We start from the raw sequence: 18,224 nt of genomic DNA, 5'->3' as shown, positions 1-18,224 counted from the left end.
AGTGAATAATGTAATCTAAGAGGAGCCCCTAAGGAGGGGAAATTCCACACTAATGTGATTTCCTTTACAGCCTTTACCTAAGGCAGTGGTCTTGCTGACATTTAGGACACTAATTTCATTAATAATTGAGATCCAAATAGCTGATCTAAATCAGACTTATGCAGTAACATCTTCAGCATTTGACTATGATTATTGGACTCTTGAATTACACTAAGCTAATGGAAACCTGGTATTGTCAAATGAAGAGCAACTGCTAACAGTACAGTGGGAAGAGTGCCTTTTGTTTCTCCTAGGCCCCTTTCATTAAAAGAAACATTGATTTTTGATAAATAGAAATGCTTCTTAAATTCTCACTGCCCACAATTCAGAAAGTAACTACATAAGAGAGAATGCGTCTAGGCTTACTGAAGATGAAAACTACTAAAGTTTAACATCGCTCAATAAAAACTTTTTTTTTCACTTTTTGATTGAGCCCCATTCACTTTTCATTATTAAGGAAAAAGATGCATCATTCCACATAACTCTATCTTGCATTGGTAGACCCCTAGATGCTCTAGAAACAAAAATTAAATTTCATACCATTTCCAACATCTGCCCACTTTTTACTATAGATGGAATGTAGAGGTACAGGTTTGAGATAAGTTTTCACAGAACAAACTGAGGGTGGGGAAGTATATACCTGATACCTGTTCTCCTAATCATTGGGTCCCTTTGTTTAGAATCCATGAAGCTCTCTTTTTAATTTTCATCTACCAGTAAAATATAGATGTTAGTGAAAGCAGTTACAAATATGGAAAGGGAGAAAACTAGGATGAACCTTGTAGTGTTGAGTTGGTTTTGGAAGTATCAGAGTGAACTCTTGGTTTTCGATACATGTAGCTAAATATAGAAATACATACAAATGTAAGCGTGTGTGTACACGTGTTCATACATGCATATCTTCCTAGCTCTGTCCACTAGAGCGCCTGAGAGCAGGAACAGCCCAACAAAAATGAGTACACCTAACACCCAGATCTTGGTCTCTAAATAGCATACATACCTACAAGGAAGAAATGGAGAAATGTGTGATGCCAGGGCCAGGGCAGGAAAGTAGAAAAAGAGCCTAGAATGCCTCCTTGTATCACAAAGTAAAGAAGTGCTAAAAGAATCATGGGGACAGGATAAAAGGACAGAGTCAGCTTGAAGGGGCTCCCACTGGCCAAATCTGTGATGATTCAAGCATCAAAATCAATAATGATGGCAAAGAATTATAACTCATGAAGTAGAATAACAATCCATGAGTCCATCCTGATTTAAATAAAGAGATGAATGGGAAGAAGAGGAAACTTTTCCCTTAAATTAGAATTGCCAACTAATAAATGTAGAAGAAATAATGGAATCTTTATAGTGATAATTAATTCACAAAAGAAACATCAATGGGTGATAAAAACTAGTTGGCAAAAGTTTGATGAGGAACAGGACATTAACACAAAATACTTATTAAATACAAAGATTTTTAAAAATCTTTCAGGACTTCCCTGGTGGTGCAGTGGTTAAGAATCCACCTGCCAAGGCAAAGGACACAGGTTCAAACCTTGGTCCAGGAAGATCCCACATGCCGCGGAGCAACTAAGCTCGTGTGCCACAACTACTGAGCCCGCACGCCACAATTACTAAAGCCCGCACGCCTAGAGCCCATGCTTTGCAACAAGAGAAGCCACCACAATGAGAAGCCCGCGCACCGCAACAAAGAGTAGCCCCCGCTCGCTGCAACTAGAGAAGACCCAACGCAGCCAAAAATTAATTAATTAATTAATTTAAAAAAATCTTTCAGTGGAGAAGTCTGTCAGACAACACCTTAATCAAATGATGAAAATTAGCATCACCAGTTACGGGAGTTGTGCACCATGAGATTTGAGAAGACGCAGCAGCCCTTCTGTTATCATCCTGCCAAAAATTCATAACTTGAATCTATCCAGTAGGAAACCCCATATTGTGGGACATTCTACAAAACAGCAGGCGTGTAATCTTCAAAAGTGTCAAGGATATGAAAGTTAAAGAAACTGTATCAAACAGAAGGAGATTAAAGAGGCATGACAACTCAGTGCAATGTGATTCTGCAGTGGATCCTTTTGTCATATTTTGGAGAGAACTGGTGAAACTCAAATGGGGTCTGTGGATTAGATGGTGGTAATATAGCAATGTTGAATTCCTAATTTTGATTATATTGAGATTATGTAAAATAACATCCTTGTTTGTAAGAATAATGCTCTAAGTAATCACAGGTGAAGGGTCATCATGTTGGCAACAAACTCTCACATGGCTGGTGGGGGTGGAGAGTTCTTTCTACTTCCTGTGCTTCCAGTTTTGCTGGGCATTTGAAAATACTTTTACTTTTTCAGAAGAAAAAGTAAAAAAAGAAATATAACCTGGTAGAGGAAATTGGATACAAAGTTATGGAAAGTTTGAGAAATACCATTGAGATAGGGTAGAAAAATAAATAGGGCTTCATCAAGAGGTAAGATCATGAAGGACTGACTCCGCCATCAAAATCCCATCAATGCTTTGAATTGTTGGCTTCTACCTATGAGATGAATTAGGACAGGAGAAAGGCAAGCTGCAGGCAGCAGACCATTTTTCTTTGTGGGCAGGTAACACAGAAGCTTGCCTTTATGCAAAGGTTTAATTGAGATGGTAATCAACATTATCTTCTTGCCACACATTTTAGTAAGCCATGACTCTAAGTCAAACCTCCTGGGACACGCCCTCCCTTCCGGCTCACTTTCTCATATACCCATCTGTTACTGGAAGGCCACTGCTAATGACGTGTAATACAGGTACATTACGACCTTCATTAGCTAATTTAACAACAGTCTGGTGATCCTGCCCATTACAGCTCTTTATTGGCTGATGAATTTTGCAAAGACAAGAAAGGTTTGTGTGAGTGACTTGTCTTCAAAGTAGTTTATATACAGATCTTGATCGCCCTGCTCTGCACAACCAGATGGCTCAGAGCTTTCTTTTCCCAACCTTACTGTCCTGTCTAGGTTTAGTTTATATACTCAGTGCCTTTACATTTGGTGTCTGTCCCTTGCTCAACCTTTAATTTTCCATGAAAACCGTCTCTTCACAACTCCTTAAATTCAATACTGTTTACTCACATTATTTCTTGCAATCCATTAGTCAAAGATTTCACCCCCCTTAGACATCTCTTTAGGAAGGATGAATGCAGGGTGAACCCTGTTCAGACCCTTCAAACAGATCAGGGTATTAAAGTAAGGAAAATGGAATTGTCAGGGGATAAGCATTCAGGCTTCTTAAATATCACCTGGGAAAAAAAAGACTTATTAATCTGAAGTTTGAATCTGCCGTTCTCTGAGAGCAGTTCAGGCCAGGCCTAACATTAAGAGAGTACCTAGAAATATATTTATTTCAGAAGTCCGCTCTCCACATTCCCATGAGCCCTTGCACTTTGTTTTTCCATTATTTCCAAGTAAGATATGACACCTCTTGGACCAGTTTTTTGGAAGAAGCAGGGGGAGAGTGTTTATTATGCAAACATAATAAGGAAGTGTTTATTATGCAAACAGCAACTGAGTTATGTGTCCTTTAAGACTACTAAATAGTTTTTAATTACCGCTATATCAGTAAATCCCATAAATATGCAAATGCAATTAGTTGACAAAATAGGCCTTAAATATCTTTATTCCTCTCCAACAAAGTTCTTTGAAGTTAATCGCTAACTCTCTTTGTTCACTCCCTTGGCAGTAGTGCTAAAATTGACAGGAATTTTGACAGATGTACATATTCAGGGAGAACCAAATTTTCTGAGCACATCTGGTCAGGCTGGAGGAGAAAAGCAGAAATGGACACCCTAGCCAAACTCAAATATTTAATGAGTAGAGTCCCATATGAAATTTCTTTTATTTAATGAGTAGAGTCCCATATGAAACATCTCTTATTCCATAGCACTGTCTTCTGAAATAAATATCAAGGTAACCACTTGGGTACCACTTCAAGTTCAAAGCTACATTGAACATTTGCTTTTTTTTCTGGCACAGGATTTCATTTTTTAGTAATAATGCACATTTTCTGGTCCCTAAAAATACACAAAGAAACAAAGAAATATGGTCCGCCATGACCCTGGCCTTTTGTGGTTATGTGACATTGTTTTCCATGAGAATATAGGAGCTACGGTTCCAGGCTGTGGAGTCAGACAAACCTCATTTTGCCTCCCAGCTCCATCACTTGCTAGATGCTCATGGCCTTGGTCAAATTGCTTACTGTTTCTAAGCCTCAGTTTTCACAACTGTAAAAAGGGTATAATAGGCTCTGTTTAGTTTTCTATGGTTGCATGACAAATTACCACACAGCAGCTTAAAACAAAGCTCATTTTTGAGCTCAAAGTTCTGTAGGTCAGAAGCCCAGGCACAGCAGGGATATATTCTCTGCTCAGGATCTCACAAGGCAGAAATCATGGTGGTATGCTGAAGCTGGCTCTTATTGCATCAGAAAGGCCAACTGTGGGGACTTCCCTGGTGGTACAGTGGTTAGGACTCTGCGCTTCCACTGCAGGGGGCACAGGTTCAATCCCTGGTCAGGGAACTAAGATCCCGAAGGCAGCCCTGCACAGCCAAAAAAAAAGGGGGGTGGGGGGCGCAACTGTGTACAGCCCTTCCCAACTCTGTGTTCAGGTTAGTAGCTTGAAATCAGCCATGACGGAAGTATCCGCCACACGGGAACCAGCAAATACTAAAAATCAGGTCTCCTCCGACCAGCTGGTTACTAAACGCCCACTAGCACCCCAGGGCCCACTCCCTTGAACTTACAGGGCTTCATAGACACCTCCATTACGGCACTTAATTCAAGTGTATTATGACTATTTGTTTGCTTTCCTATCTCTTCCAGAATTCTGTGGATTCCTTGAAGGCAGAGCACTGTATCCTATTCATCCTTCTATCTCCAGCACAGAGCTTGGTACCTAGTGAGTGTTCATTAAATGTCTGAGAAGGATGGACAGAGGAGAGGAAGGAAGGAATTAACAAACAGGCAGAAAAGAATTTTGGTTTATGCAGGAAAGATGGCACCAAGAAGGGCCTAGCTTTTTCACAACCACATATAATATGCTATCCTTTCACTACCCATCTCACAAAGGATGGTGAGAATAATGACTTGGGTTCAGATCAAGATTGCTTTTATTTAGTTTGCTCCAGAACTGGCCAGCAAGCCGTGAAAAGGATAAACATGGGACACAAATGAAGGAAGCTCCTGCCTCTGTTTGAGTCTCTCAGAGGGTACCTAAAATTCGGGAGTCTTGTGATCACCAGGAGTGAGATGTCCCCCCAGAAGCCAGAGGAATGTAGACCTGGGGGCTTGTTGCTTCTGTGTATTCCTCCAATGACAGCAGTTCCAGGAAGCTGCTTAGACTGAAGTGTAAAGCAAATAGTCTGACTCACGATGCCATGCTGGTCAGGCCTTCTGCACAGATCATGAGCCTTCAAGTCTTGCTGTGCCAGCACTGGGGAATCTCTTGTGACCAGTGGCTCACCGCAGAGCCCAGGACTTTTCCATTTAGGTTCATTTAGGAGTCTTCTGTGGAGAGGCCTGGATACGGTCAATCACAGAAACCAGTAAGATATTCTGGTTTGGTCTAAATTTCTGGATATTTCTATCTCTGCTGTGGACTCAAGATGGGCAAGGGCTTTGATGTTTTAGAGCTTGCTTTATTCATTCATTCATTCACTCTGTGGAGAATTGTGGTAGACACTGGGGATATAAAGATAAGGGAGTTCAAGGAAATTGGGGTGGAGGTAATAGGTAAGAAACACCTAGAATACAGTGAGATAAATGCCAGCAGATGAGTGAAGTGGGGGAAAATAGAAGTAAAAAAAAAATGGAGCCCAGATTTGGGGTGAGGTGAGGAGAGGTTTTTCACAAGTGACATTTGTGCTGGGTAAAGATAGGTAGGTGAGGAGAGAACTAGGAGAGCAGAAGGAATAGCATATGAAAAGGCTGGATGGTGAGATAAAAGAGCATGATAGAATGAAATAATGCAATTTCAGCAACATGGTGGACCTAGAGATGATCATACTAAGTGAAGTAAGTCAGACAGAGAAAGACAAATATCATATGATATCACTTATATGTGGAATCTAAAAAAATGATACAAATGAACTTATTTACAAAACAGAAATAGAGTCACAGACATAGAAATCAAACTTATGGTTAACCAAAGGGGAAAGGTCAGGGGGGAGGGATAAACTGGGAGTTTGGGATTGACATGTACACACTACTATATATAAAATAGATAACTAATAAGGACCTACTGTATAGCACAGGGAACTCAATACACTGTAATGACCTATATGGGAAAAGAATCTAAAAAAAGAGTAGGTATATGTATATGTATAACTGATTCACTTTGCTGTAACTAACACAACATTGTAAATCAATTATACTCCAATAAAAACTAAAAGAAAAGAAAGAGCATGGTACTTTCCAGGGAGCTGCAAGCCTCACTGTAAAATTGGGAGGCAGATAATTCCAGATTCACGTGAGTTGAGTGGATTAATAAGTTCGTGTTAAAAAGCGTTGAGGAGAGAATAAAACGGAAAAGTGAAATACTGTATAAGTCTGTATAAGGGCTGTTGTTATAAAGCTGTCTCCAAATGGCCTGTACCACTTATTCTAAAATGCACAACAGTTGTATTTGTCCCCTTTCTGCCATTGCTGAAATTTACACTGTCATTGCGCCAGGAGGAAGGCTTGGCACTAATAATAGGCTGGCTGACTATGGCTGGAGTGTGACAGACCTCTAGTCAGAGCCCTTAAAGACTGCAGAGTGGGAAAAGGGAAAGCTACTTGGAAGTCAAAGTGAATGTAATCAGAGCGCTGCCTTGTGGCAGCTGTCATACCTGCAGCCCCAGAAAACGCCAAGCTGTTTTCTATTTTATTACACAGTGCACTTTTACGTGACTTGAAAGTCACGTCCCGCCTCTATTCGTGTCACCACTCTTTTTTCTTTGTTCTGACCATCCCTCTTTAGATTCCCCAACATCAACTCACACCAACCTGTCTAATCTATTTCCACTCTGCTTACAAATGTCAACCAATTCTTCCCTGCTCACTTACTTTTGTTCCTCCAAACTCTGCTTCTGGGAGTTTCCCAGTGACTCAGTGACTTCCCTACTCTGTTCCTAAGAGCAGGAATAAATAAAGCCTTGATGCTCCTTATCTGAAAAGTTATAAACATTATTATTAAAAGTCATATAGAATTTTAATATTAGACAGAAAGTATAAAATTCCATAAAGCTGAATGTCTTAGATTGGGTTTTCCTGAAACATACCTGAGATAAGGATTTGTGGACACGTGTTTATTGTAGAAGTACTCACAACAGAAATAGCTAAGGAAAAACAATCGTTATAGCCTCACACTGCAGGGAAACTGATAGAAAGCTACACTAAGAAGTTGTTCGTTAGTAAGGGAGCCTGGTGGCATACTCACACCTGTCTGTCATTGGCTTTGGGCCTGGGAGCAGGGGTGACAGGGAGTGAACTCCCAGGCATTTTCTGTTCTTTTCTTGGGCAGACAAAACTTCAGTAGCTCAAGGAAAGTTCTATGAAAGTTCTAGGTATTGGCATTTGGAAGAAATAGCACATAGAAGTTGAGATAAGGGAGCACAGAAACAGTAAAAAGGGATCTGAGAAGAGCTGGGAAGATCACTGAAGGTTTCCACTGAAGAGTCAGCAAAGATTTGTGGGAGATACTAAGTTTCTTATTTTTCCAGAAGACCGTTACATTCTAAGGAACCTGATGATCAACTTTGTTTCAGAGCCTAATCATACAGAAATATAAAAAGCTACCTTTCACACCTGAAACTAACACAACATTGTAAATCAACTACACTCCAATAAAATTTTTTAAAAAACAAAAAGGTACCTTCAAATTAATACTACCCCACCCTGAAGGAAGCTCTTCTCTCCCCAAAATACTCAACGATGATTTTGCCATAAATTTTAGCAGAGGCATACAATTCGTAACTTGACCACATCCTTTAAGAATAATACATGAAGGGACTTCCCTGGTGGTCCAGCGGTTAAGACTGTGTGCTCCCAGTGCAGGGGGCCCAGGTTCGATCCCTGGTCAGGGAACTAGATCCTGCATGCTGCAACTAAGAGCCTGCATGCAGCAACAACAACAAAAAAGAAAGATCCTGCAGACCGCAACGAAGATCTTGTGTCCTGCAACTAAGACCTGGCACAACCAAATAAATAAATATTCTTAAGTATTAAAGAATGAGATATGAAACCATAAAATCGTAAGTCTAAATTATAATGGCATGAAGTCTAAACAAGAAGTTTGCAACCCTGGCAGCACACTGGGATCACTGGAGTGCTTAAAAACTTAAAAAAAAAATTACATGGGGGGCTTCCCTGGTGGCGCAGTGGTTGAGAGTCCACCTGCCGATGCAGGGGACACGGGTTCGTGCCCTAGTCCGGGAGGATTCCACATGCCACGGAGCGGCTGGGCCAGTGAGTCATGGCCGCTGAGCCTGAGCATCCGGAGCCTGTGCTCCACAACGGGAGAGGCCACAACAGTGATTACATGGGCCCCAACTTCACAGATTCTGATGTTAAGGTAAAAGGTGGGAACAAGGCACTGGCATGCTTTTGAAACTCCACAGGTGACTCTGATGTGCAACCAGGTCTGAAAATCACAAGTTTAAATCAGTGCAAATAGATGCACTTGTAGATGTATGGAATGAATTTCCCTTCATTCAATTATTATTGAATTCTACTTTGACACTTGTAAAAAGAAATTGTCAGGATATTTGCCCTGTGTACACTTCCCTTCTTTGATAATTGCCTCCTTCTCCAGTTCCCATGGCCATGTGTGTATTGTTTTCCCAACCACTCTGACCAAAGCCAATAGGACAAGGGGTGGACATCTGGTCCAAGTGGACCACTAGACTCTCTCTCAGAACTTAGTGGTGCTGGGGCTGGGAAAGTGTCATGGACCTGGGGCTGGGGAAATGTCAATTTCCACCATTTCCACAGAGAAGCAACTGGACGACAGAGAATGAGAAGAAAACAGACCTGTAGAGAGATCAAGGATGAGAAATCACGTGGCAGCAAAGAGAAGAGTAACTGATTCCTGATGACTCTCCAAGAGTTGGTTTCAGTGCTCATGTGGCCCAGCTATGTTACCAAGAAGTTGCCCTGTGGCTTCCAAAAAAGCCCTCCTCGCCCCTTTTTACTTAGAGCTTCTTTGTGCTGGTTTCTCTTACTTACAACTAAAAAGCCTTTGTTAAAACAATGGTAGTTTGGCCAGGTGCTAAGTTTGTGCCCCAGAATAACTTTCTGTTAGGTAAATTATATGAGCTGATAGTGCGTATACATTTCTGAGTCTGTGTGGAATCATTCTTCATCACCATGTTTGTCTGCCTCACTGAACTAGAGGGCCCTTAAGGAAGAGAGGCTATGCCTTAATCATCCAGCTGGCATCGAGTACAGTAAAATGGTACAGTGAAGGTTCAGTACATGATTGTTGAATTCAACTATGAGGCTTGTCAAATAGAATATGTATATATTAGTCTGCTAGGGCTGTCATAACACAATACCACAGACTGTGGGGCTTAAATAATTTATTTTCTTACACTTCTGGAGCTGGACATCTAAGATCAAGACGTCAACAGGGTTGGTTTCTTCTGAGGCCTCTCTCCTTGGCTTGCAGGTGGCTACTTTCTCACTGTGTCTTCATCTGGTTGCCCCTTGGTCTGTGTAAGTTTCTGTGTCCTAATCTTTTCTTATAAGGATCCCAGTCATATTGAACTAAGGGCCACCCTAATGACCCCATTTTAACTTAATTACCTCTTTGAAGGACTTGACCACATATTCTCCACATAGTAACATGCTGAGGTACTAGAAGTAATGGCTTCAGCATACACATTTGGTGGGAGCACAGTTCAGCCCATCACAATGTGTGCTGATTTATTTATTCAACTCACTTTAATTGATTGTGATGAAATAGGTCGAGTGTGATCCTTCAAACTAAAGACTCTAGGGTGCTCCGTCATTGCTAAATATGCCAACTCCTTCATATTCATAGTTTATAACTCTCAGAGAATCTTAGAGATTGAATTAACTCCAAATTATATGATTAGTCCTCAGAGGAAATCTAAGGCTACACACTTCAGAAAAATAGGTAAGTTCCCAGCACATAAACTTATTATTAAAACCAGTATGGATAGAGTTTTTAAATTTTTGCTTCATTATTTTTTTAAATTAAGACTTTATTTTTTAAAGTAGATTTAGGTTCCCAACAAAATTAAGGGGAAGGCACAAAGATTTCTCATACACACCGTGCCCCACCCAGCACATGCATAGCCTCCCATATTATCAACATCCCCCACCAAAGTGCAGCATTTATTGCAATTGATAGACCTACACTGACATGTCATAATTTCCCAAAGTCCGTAGTTAACAGTACATTTCACTCTTTTTTTTTTTGGCGGTATGCGGGCCTCTCACTGTTGTGGCCTCTCCTGTTGCGGAGCACAGGCTCCGGACGCGCAGGCCCAGCGGCCATGGCTCACGGGCCCAGCCGCTCCGCGGCATGTGGGATCTTCCAGGATCGGGGCACGAACCCCTGTCCCCCCGCATTGGCAGACGGTCTCTCAACCACTGTGCCACCGGGGAAGCCCTACATTTTACTCTTGATGTTATACATTCTATGAGTTTGGAGAAATGCATAATGAGTGACATGTATTAATCATTATGGTACAATACAGAGTATTTACATTGCCCTAAAAATCCTCTGTACTTCGCTATCCCCTATGCCCCCTCCCCCAACTCCTTGGCAACCACTGATCTTTTTACTGTCTCCATAGTTTTTTTATTCCAGAATGTCATATTGTTTGAAGCATGCAGTATGTAGCCATTTAAGATTGGCTTTTTTTTACATACGAATATGCATTTAAGGTTCCTTCATGTCTTTTCATGCCTTGAGAGTTCATTGCCTTTTAGTGCTGAATAATTTTCCATTGTCTGGATGTACCACAGTTTGTTTATCCATTCATCTACTGAAAAACAGTTCAATTGCTTCCAAGTTTTGGCTATTATGAATAATTACTACTATAAACAATTGTGTACAGGTTTTAGTATGGATATAATTTTCAACTCCTCTTGATAAATACCAAGGAACACAATTTCTGGATCGCATGATAAGAGTATGTTTAGTTTTATAAGAAACTGCCAAACTGTCTTCCAAAGTGCTGTACTACTTTGGATTCCCACCAGCAATGAAGGAGAACTCCTGTTGTTCCACATCCTCACCAGCATTTGGTGCTGTGGTATTCTGGATATTTTTTTTATCATTGATTTACAATATTAGTTTCAGGTGAAAAACAAAGTGATTCAATATTTTATAGATTATACTCCATTTAATGTTATTATAAGATATTGGCTATATTCCCTGTGCTGTGCAACATATCTTTGTATCTTATTTGTCTTATACATAACAGTTTCTACCTCTTAATCCCTCACCCCTATCTTGCCCCTTCCCTCATTCCTTTCCACACTGGTCACCACTAGTTTGTTCTGTGAGTCTGTTTCTGTTTTGTTGTATTTATTTGTTTGTTCTATGTTTTAGATTTCACATATAAGTGATAACATAGAGTACTTGTCTTTCTCTGTCTGACTTATTTCGCTAAGCATAATACCCTACAGGTCCATCCATGTTGTTGCAAATGGCAAATTTTCATTCTTTTTTTATGGCTGAGAATTATTTTGTTGTATATATACACCATGTCTTCTTTATCCAGTCATATGTTGATGGACACTTAAGTTGCTTCCATATCTCAGCTATTGTAAATAATGCTGCTATGAACATAGGGAAGCATATATCTTTTGAATTAGTATTTTCTTTCTTTTTTTTCTTTTTTGGATATATACCCAGGAGTAGAATTGCTGTATCGTATAGTATTTCTATTTTTAGTTTTTTGAGGAACCACCATACTGTTTTCCATAGTGGTTGTACCAATTTATATTCCCACCAACAGTCTATGAGGGTTCTCTTTTCTCCACATCCTCACCAACATTTGTTATTTGTGGTCTTTTCGATAATAGCCATTCTGACAGGTGTGAGGTGATATCTCATTGTGATTTTGATTTGCACTTCCCTGGTAACTGGTGACACTGAGCAATTTTTCTTGTGCTCGTTGGCCATCTGTATGACTTCTTTGGAAAAATATCTGTTCAGGTCTTCTGCCTATATTCTGATCAGGTTCTTTGTTTTCTGATATTGAGTTGTATGAGCTGTTTATATATTTTGGATATTAACCCCTTATCAGACATATCATGTGAAAATATTTTCTCCCATTCAGTAGGTTGTCTTTTCATTTTGTTGATGGTATTTTTTGCTGTGCAAAAGCTTTAAGTTTAATTAAGTCCCATTTGCTTATTTTTACTTTTGTTTCCTTTGCCTGAGGAGTCAGGTCCAAAAGAATTAAATATTGCTATGACTTATATAAAAAATGTTCTGCCTATGTTTTCTTCTAGGAGTTTTATGGTTTCTAGCCTTACATTTAGGTCTTTAATCCATTTTGAGCTTATTTTTGTATATGGTGTGAGAAAGTGTTCTAATTGCATTATTTTACGTGTAGCTCTCCAATTTTCCCAACACCACTTGTTGAAGAGACTGTCTTTTCCCCATTGTGTATTTTACCACCTTTGTCATGGATTAATTGACCATATATGCATGGGTTTATTTCTGGGCTCTCTATTCAGTTCCATTGATCAATATATCTGTTTCGTGCCAGTTCCATGCTGTTTTTATTACTGAAACTTTGTAGTATAGTCTGAATTGATGGAGCATGACAACTTCAGCTCTGTTCTTTTTTCCAAATATTGCTTTGGCTATTCAGAATCTTTTGTACTTCCATATAAATTTTAGGATTATCTGTTCTAGTTTTGTGGATAATGTCATGGTATTTCGATAGGGACTGCATTAAATCTGTAGATTGCCTTGAGTAGTATGGACTTTTTCTAAAGTGTTTTTTTAAATTGAATTTGTTACAATTATTGCTTCTGTTTTATGTTTTGGGCTTTTATTGGCCAAGAGGCATGTGGGATCTTACCTCCCAGACCACGGACCAAACCCGCACCCCCTGCATTGGAAGGCAAAGTCATAACCACTGGACCACCAGGGAAGTTCCCTAGTATGGATATTTTAACAATATTAATTCTTATAATCCATGAACATGGGATATCTTTCCAATTCTTTGTATCATCTTCAATCTCCTTCATTAACATTTTATGGTTTTCAGAGTATAGGTCCTTTGCCTCTTTGGTTAAATTTATTCCTAAGTGTTTTATACTTTTGGATGCAATTTTAAATGGGATTATTTTCTTGCTTTCTCTAATAGTTGATTATTATTGTATAGAAAGACAACAGATTTCTGTATATTAACCTTGTATCCATCAAGCTTGCTGAATTCATTTATTAGTTCTAATAGTTTTGGGGTGGAGATTTTAGGGTGTTCTGTATATACTATCATGTGATTTTCTGCTCTGATCTTCATTATTTCCTTCCTTCTGCTAATGTTGGGCTTTGTTCTCCTTTTTCTAGTTCCTTTAGATGGTAGGTTAGGTTGTTTCTTTGAGATTTTTCTTGTTTCTTGAGGAAGGCATGTATCACTGTAAACTTCCCTCTTAAAACTGCTTTTGCTGTGTCCCATAGATATTGGAAAGTTGTTTATTATCATTTGTCTTGAGGTATTTTCTGATTCCTTTTAATTTCTTTATTTACCCATTAGTTTTTTAGTAGCATGTTGTTTAGTCTCCACATGTTTGCATTTTCCCCACTTTTTCTTCCTGTAATTTATTTCTAGTTTCATATAGTTTTAGTCAGAAAAGATACTTAGTATAATTCCTATCATCTTAAGTTTGTTGAGACTTTTTCTTTGTAGCTTAGCATGTGTTCTATCCTAGAGAACATACCATGTGCACTTGAAAAGAATGTGTATTCTGCTGTTTTGGATCGAATGTCTTGCAGATATCTATTAAGTCCAACTGGTCTAATGTCTCAATTAAGGCCACTGTTTCCTTATTGATTTTTTGTCTGCATGATCTGTCCATTGATGTAAGTGGTGTGTTAAAATTCCCTACTATTATTGTATTGTATTGAATTGAATTGAATTGAATTCTCTATTTTTCCCTTTATGTCTATTAGCACTTGCTTTATAAGTTTAGGTGATCTTACCTTAAGTGCACATACGTTAACAAAAGTTATGATATCTTCTTGTATTGATCCCTTTATGATTATGTAATGTTCTTCTTTGTCCTTTGTTATAGACTTGTTTCAAAGTCTACTTAGTCTAATATGAGTATTGCTACCTCAGCTTTCTTTGCATTTCCATTTGCATGGAATACCTTTTTCTATCACCTCACTTTGAGTCTGTGTGTGCCTTTAGCTCTGAAGTGAGTCTCTTGTAAGCAGTGTATAGATTCATCTTTTATTATTATTATTGAATCAGCCACCCTTTGTCTTTTTTTTTGTTTTGAACTTTACCTTATTTATTTTTTATACAGCATGTCCTTATTAGTCATCAATTTTATACACATCAGTGTATACATGTCAATCCCAATTGCACAATTCATCACACCACCACCACCACCTCCCTCCAACTTTACCCCCTTCGTGTCCAAACGTTTGTTCTCTACATCTGTGTCTCAATTCCTGCCCTGCAAACCAGTTCATCTGTACCATTTTTCTAGGTTCCACATATATGCATTAGTATACGATATTCGTTTTTCTCTTTCTCCCTTACTTCACACTGTATGACATTCTCTAGATCCATCCACGTCTCTACAAATGACCCAATTTCGTTCCTTTTTATGGCTGAGTAATATTCCATTGTATATATGTACCACATCTTCTTTATCCATTCGTCTGTCGGGCATTTAGGTTGCTTCCATGACCTGGCTATTGTAAATAGTGCTGCAATGAACTTTGGGGAGCATGTGTCTTTTTGAATTATGGTTTTCTCTGGATATATGCCAAGTAGTGGGATTGCTGGGTCATATGGTAATTCTACTTTTAGTTTTTTAAGGAACCTCCACACTGTTCTCCATAGTGGCTGTATCAATTTACATTCCCATCAACAGTGCAAGACGGTTCCCTTTTCTCCACACCCTCTCCAGCATTTGTTGTTTGTAGATTTTCTGATGATGCCCATTCTAACTGGTGTGAGGTGATACCTCATTGTAGTTTTGATTTGCATTTCTCTAATAATTAGTGATGTTGAGCAGCTTTTCATGTGCTTCTCGGCCAGCTGTGAGTCTTCTTTGGAGAAATGTCTATTTAGGTCTTCTGCCCGTTTCTGGACTGGGATGTTTGCTTTTTTAATATTGAGCTGCATGAGTTGTTTATATATTTTGGAGATTAATCCTTTGTCCATCGATTCATTTGCAAATATTTTCTCCCATTCTGAGGGTTGTCTTTTCGTCTTGTTTATGGTTTCCCTTGCTGTGCAAAAGCTTTGAAGTTTCATTAGATCCCATTTGTTTATTTTTGTTTTTATTTCCATTACTCTAGGAGGAGGATCAAAAAAGATCTTGCTGTGATTTATGTCACAGAGTGTTCTTCCTATGTTTTCCTCTAAGAGTTTTATAGTGTCCGGTCTTACATTTAGGTCTCTAATCCACGTTGAGTTTATTTTTGTGTATGGTGTTAGGGAGTGTTCTAATTTCATTCTTTTACATGTAGCTGTCCAGTTTTTCCAGCACCACTTATTGAAGAGACTGTCTTTTCTCCACTGTATATCCTTGCTTCCTTTGTCATAGATTAGTTGACCATAGGTGTGTGGGTTTATCTCTGGGCTTTCTATCTTGTTCCATTGATCTATGTTTCTGTTTTTGTGCCAGTACCATATTGTCTTGATTACTGTAGCTTTGTAGTATAGTCTGAAGTCAGGAAGTCTGATTCCTCCAGCTCCGTTTTTTTCCCTCAAGACTGTTTTGGCTATTGTGGGTCTTTTGTGTCTCCATACAAATTTTAAGATGTTTTGTTCTAGTTCCATAAAAACTGCCATTGGTAATTTGATAGGGGTTGCATTGAATCTGTAGATTGCTTTGGGTAGTATAGTCATTTTCACAATAGTGATTCTTCCAATCCAAGAACATGGTATATCCCTCCATCTGTTTGTGTCATCTTTGATTTCTTTCAGCAGTGTCTTATACTTTTCTAAGTACAGGTCTTTTACCTCTTTAGGTAGGTTTATTCCTAGGTATGTTATTCTTTTTGTTGCAATGGTGAATGGGATTGTTTCCTTAATTTCTCTTTCAGATTTTTCATCATTAGTGTATAGGAATGCAAAAGATTTCTGTGCATTAATATTGTATCCTGCAACTTTACCAAATTCATTGATTAGCTCTAGTAGCTTTCTGGTGGCATCTTTAGGATTCTCTACGTAGAGTATCATGTCATCTGCAAACAGTGATGGTTTTACTTCTTGTTTTCCAATTTGTATTCCTTTTATTTCTTTTTCTTCTCTGATTGCCGTGGCTAGGACTTCCAAAACTATGTTGAATGATAGTGGTGAGAGTAGACATCCTTGTCTTGTTCCTGATCTTAGAGGAAATGCTTTCAGTTTTTCACCATTGAGAATGATGTTTGCTGTGGGTTTGTCATATATGGCCTTTATTATGTTGAGGTAGGTTCCCTCTATGCCCACTTTCTGGAGAGTTTTTATCATAAATGGGTGCGGAATTTTGTCAAAAGCTTTTTCGGCATCTATTGAGATGATCATATGGTTTTTATTCTTTAATTTGTTAATGTGGTTTATCTCATTGATTGATTTAAGTATATTGAAGAATCCTTGCATCCCTGGGATAAATCCCACTTGATCATGGTGTATGATCCTTTTAATGTGTTGTTGGATTCTGTTTGCTAGTGTTTTGTTGAGGATTTTTTTTTTTTTTTTTTACGGTATGTGGGCCTCTCACTGTTGTGGCCTCTCCCATTGTGGAGCACAGGCTCCAGATGCTCAGGCTCAGTGGCCATGGCTCACGGGCCTAGCCGCTCTGTGGCATGTGGGATCTTCCCGGACCGGGGCACGAACCTGCGTCCCCTGCATCGGCAGGCGGACTCTCAACCACTGCACCACCAGGGAAGCCCAAGGATTTTTGCATCTATATTCATCAGGGATATTGGTCTGTAATTTTCTTTTTTTTTGTAGTATCTTTGTCTGGTTTTGGTATCAGGGTGATGGTGGCCTCATAGAATGAGTTTGGGAGTGTTCCTTCCTCCACAATTTTTTGGAAGAGTTTGAGAAGGATGGGTGTTAGCTCTTCTCTAAATGTTTGATAGAATTCACCTGTGAAGCCATCTGGTCCTGGACTTTTGTTTGTTGGAAGATTTTTAATCACAGTTTCAATTTCATTACTTGTGATTCGTCTGTTCATATTTTCTTTTCTTCCTGGTTCAGTCTTGGAAGGTTATACCTTTCTAAGAATTTGTCCATTTCTTCCAGGATTTCTTTTTTTATTGGCATAGAGCTGCTTGTAGTAGTCTCTTAGGATGCTTTGTATTTCTGCAGTGTCTGCTGTAACTTCTCCTTTTTCATTTCTAATTTTATTGGTTTGGGTCCTCTCCCTCTTTTTCTTGATGAGTCTGGCTAATGGTTTATCAATTTCGTTTATCTTCTCAAAGAACAGCTTTTAGTTTTATTGATCTTTGCTATTGTTTTCTTTGTTTCTATTTCATTTATTTCTGCTCTGATCTTCATGATTTCTTTCCTTCCACTAACTTTGGGTTTTATTTGTTCCTCTTTCTCTAGTTCCTTTAGGTGTAAGGTTAGATTGTTTATTTGAGATTTTTCTTGTTTTTCTGGTAGGCTTGTATAGCTATAAACTTCCTTCTTATCCACCATTCTGTCTTCCAGGTCACTTATCCATTCTTCTGCCTCAATTATTCTGCTGTTGATTCCTTCTAGTGTAGTTTTCATTTCAGTTATTGTATTGTTCATCTCTGTTTGTTTGCTCTTTAATTCTTCTAGGTCTTTGTTAAACATTTCTTGCATTTTCTCAGTCTTTGCCTCCATTCTTTTTCCGAGGTCCTGGATCACCTTCACTATCATTATTCTGAATTCTTTTTCTGGAAGGTTGCCTATCTCCACTTCATTTAGTTGTTTTTCTGGGGTTTTATCTTGTTCCTTCATGTGGTACATAGCCCTCTGCCTTTTCAT

Source organism: Mesoplodon mirus (genome assembly GCF_964341445.2).
Source record: "Mesoplodon mirus genome assembly, chromosome: 7".
Lineage (NCBI taxonomy): Eukaryota > Metazoa > Chordata > Mammalia > Artiodactyla > Ziphiidae > Mesoplodon > Mesoplodon mirus.
This window is presented reverse-complemented; position numbering follows the sequence as displayed.